This window comes from Syngnathus leptorhynchus, chromosome 4 (assembly GCF_054491065.1).
Source record: "Syngnathus leptorhynchus isolate UIUO chromosome 4, UIUO_Slep, whole genome shotgun sequence".
Taxonomy (NCBI): Eukaryota; Metazoa; Chordata; class Actinopteri; order Syngnathiformes; family Syngnathidae; genus Syngnathus; species Syngnathus leptorhynchus.
In genome coordinates, this window is record NC_141198.1 from 2,688,074 (window position 1) to 2,691,877 (window position 3,804).

Below are 3,804 nucleotides of genomic sequence, written 5' to 3' on the forward strand. Positions count from 1 at the left end.
AGATGTCAGAGTGACAGGTCTGTAGTCATTCAATCCTGTGATGGTGGGCTTCTAGGCCACTGGAACGATGGTGGAGATTTTGAAGCACGAGGGCACCTCACACAGCTCCAGGGAGCGGTTGAAGAGCCGTGCAAAGGTGGGCGCCAGCTGCTCAGCACAGACTTTCAAGCAGGAGGGTGACACGCCATCTGGGCCCGGTGCCTTCCTGATCTTTTGTCTCCGGAACACCTGGCGCACTTCCTCCTCACGGATCTGGAGTGCGGGCACGGCCTCTGCAAGAGAGAGATTAGGTGACAGAGGTGATGGAGGTGTGGACAGAGCTGTTGTGAGGGGAGGGGAGTATGTTGATTGTGCTGCAGGAGGTCCTGTTGTGTGGGAGGACCGATCAAACCTGCAGTAGAACCTGTTCAGCTGGTTAGCAAGCCTTGGGCTCTCCACAGGACGGGGGGTTCGCTTCTTAAAGCCCGTGATGCTCTGCAGACCTTTCCACACTGTTGAGGGATCAGGATTGGCAGAGAGGTGTCTCTCCAGGCTCTCCCCGTAACACCTCCTGGCTCTCCTGACCTCTCGGTTCAGTGTGTTTCTGGTCTGCTTGAACAGGTCCCGGTCGTCGCTGCTGTAGGCCTCTTACTTGACTTTGCGCAGCCTCCTGAGGTTCGGTGGAAACCAAGGTTTGTCGTTGTACGTGCAGAAGGTCTTAGTCTGCACACACAGATCCTCACAAAAACAGATGTATGATGTGACAGTGTCAGTGAGTTCACGCAGGTCTGAAGTTGCAGCTTCAAAAACTCCCCAATCTGTGCAGTCAAAGCAGGCTTGGAGGTCCTGCCTTGACTCCACTGTCCACTTCCTCACAGTCCTCACTACAGGCTTAGAAGTTTTTAGTTCCTGCCTGTAGGCCGGGACCAGATGAACTAGACAGTGGTCCGAGAGTCCTAAAGATGCACGAGCCACAGAGTGATATGCATCCTTAATTACGGTGTAGCAGTGGTCCAGTGTCTGTGCCCCTCTGGTGGGACACGTAATGTGCTGTCTGTATCTGGGGAGTTCGTGTGCGAGGTTCGCCCTGTTGAGATCACCCAAAACAATGATTAGTGAATTTGGTAGAGGTTTCTCCATGTCTGTCACCTGGTCGGCCAGCATCTGCGTGGCTTCACTCGCACGCGCGTGTGGTGGAATGTAAACAGCCGCCATGACGATCGAGGAGAACTCCCGTGGTGAATAGAACGGTCGGCAGTTTATGAAGACTGTTTCTAGGAGAGGGCTGCAAGACTCTTTCAACACCGTGACGTCAGTACACCAACGTTCATTAATGTAGAAACAGAGTCCACCTCCCTTTGATTTTCCGGTGAGCTCCGCGCTGCAATCTGCCAGCATTAACCGAAACCCAGCTAACTCCACGGCGTGGTGGGGGGTGCGTTCGTTAAGCCACGTTTCAACGAAACAGCGCGGCGGATCTGCTGAAATCAGTGTTCCTCGAAGTGAAGAGCAGCAGTTCTTCCATCTTGTTCGCCAGGGAGCGAACATTCGCCAGATGAATTGATGGTAGGGCAGAGCGGAACCCTTTCTGACTCAGCTTAACGAGGGCTCCGGCTCGTTTTCTACGCCGTCGTCGGCGTGCTACCTTGTATAGCATCGCCGCTCCAGCTAAAATCTCCGGCAAACAGTTTGAATCGGAGAGGACAGGAGAGAAATATACCAGAAGACGACTGTCCGATGTTTAACAGCGCTTCTCTGGTAAAAGTGATCCGGGATGGACAGCAGAGAACACAGAAAACACACAAAATAAGACAAAGAAGCAGAGAGCGACCCACGGAGGCTGCCGCACGCGGCGCCATCTTGGATATATATATATATATATATATATATATATATATATATATATATATATATATATATATATGTGTGTGTATATATATATATATATATATATATATATGTGTGTGTGTATATATATATATATATATATATATATATATATATATATGTGTGTATATATATATATATATATATATATATATGTGTGTGTATATATATATATATGTATGTATATATATAGGGTGTGTGACTCTGGTCCTGATAATAGTGTATTAAGGAATTTTTGTTTACAAAATTTTTGTATGGAAAATGTATCATTAGAAATCCTGTCCATAAAGGCGCATTAAGGAATTTTTGTCTGGAAAATTCTTGTCTGGAAAATTATTGTCTGAAAAATGTATCATTAAAAGTCCCGCCCAATAACATCAGACTAAAAGAGCCTTGGGAGCCTGTGGCTAACACCTATTGTTGTAGCATGGAAAACCCTAATGATTTCATTTGGCACAGTTAACAACACTCACATTTATAAGATCCTAAGGAACTTTGCTGTAATTTGTTGTTTTTTTCAAAAACCTTTCACATTTAACTTGTACATAAGAATTACAATAAAATCAACCCTAGAGTGTTGCATTACACCCAGAACAATTTTTTTTTTTATAAAACAAAACTATATAACTTAATACGTGTATGAGAGAAAAAAAGCTGACTGACACTAATACCATGATGTGCCATCTTAAGATTCTAAGATCTTTTAATGTATTATCCTCAGTGTCCAAGCCTGGAAAGGGAAAGACGGGAATGAATGGATTCCATTAATTTAATTGAAGCAGGCCTTGACAAGGGATAAAACATCTTAGACCCACATCTCTTCAGGGTTGGTGCTGGGCTTCATCGTAAACAAGCCGTGATCCGTAAACAAAGCCCAAAGTGCACTGCTTGTGCTGTACAGACATCAAGGCCATGGAATATGTCAGAAATGGGTTTGAATGGATATTCAAGTAAACCCCCACCCACCTCCCAGCGCACTCCTCTTAAGTATTCAGGCAGTATACTGCCCATTGTGCCTCTGTGGATATTTTGATGCTGGTAGCTTGCTATTTGAGACAGAATAGCACCTTGTGGATCAAGGGAGACATTCACTCAAAGCTGCACTGAAATATACATAGAAGGAATCATTGAATCCAAAGATAAGGACCACTTTGATGTCTCATCAAATAGTATTCTCCTTCAACATAATGCTAATGTACAGTTGGATATTTTACACACATACAAGGACGACAGCTACAACACATAATGACGGATTGAGGTTTTATTACGCATGAACTACATAATATAATTGCAATTCCCTCAGAAATGTCTTATGTCTTAAAAACTAATTGATACTGTTGCTAGCCAGCATTGAAGACTCTAGCAATGATATCAAATAACCACATCAATCCACAGATAATATGCTATGCTTTTGTGATCCCAACAAGTTTCAAAAGGCTGATGCACACAAATGATTTGGGATTTTCTGTTTTTAAGAATATGTACAAGAAAGGCAGGGTGGCACGGTGTCACACTGGTTAGCACATCCACCTCATAGTTAGAAGGGTGTGGGTTCGATTCCACACTCCCTGTGTGGAGTTTGAATGATCTCCTGAGGCCCGCATGGGTTTTCTCCGGACACTCTGGTTCCCTCCCACAGCCCCAATTGATTGAGCACTCCAAATTGGCCCTAGGAGTGAGTGCGAGTGCGGATGGTTGTTTGTCTATGTGTGCCCTGCGATTGGCTGGCAACTGGTTCAGGGTGTCCCCCGCCTACTGCCTGATGACTGCTGGGATAGGCTCCAGCATGCCCGCGACCCCGTGGGGACAAGCGGTATAGAAAATGGATGAAGAAAGGCAAACAAGAAAGGTTTGCAGACTTGAATGGTTGAGAATGTCTTCACGGATTTCGTACGAGTGTGTCAATATGTACTGTCAAGCACTATCTGGCCCTCTGTT

The 3,804-nt window shown here is 45.2% G+C and overlaps 1 long non-coding RNA gene across 1 annotated transcript in view; it reads right to left on the reverse strand.

Moving 5' to 3' along the window:
• Positions 1-1,812, reverse strand: part of LOC147057639 (uncharacterized) — a 2,927-nt gene extending 1,115 nt beyond the window's left edge. The window contains exons 1-2 of the long non-coding RNA XR_015065965.1: positions 1,129-1,812; positions 1-1,066 (exon numbers count right to left, since the gene is read on the reverse strand). The exon at positions 1-1,066 is cut by the window's left edge and continues 164 nt beyond it. This is a non-coding gene — a long non-coding RNA (uncharacterized LOC147057639). The remainder of the gene's footprint in view (positions 1,067-1,128) is intronic.
• Between the last annotated feature and the right edge of the window lie 1,992 nt (positions 1,813-3,804).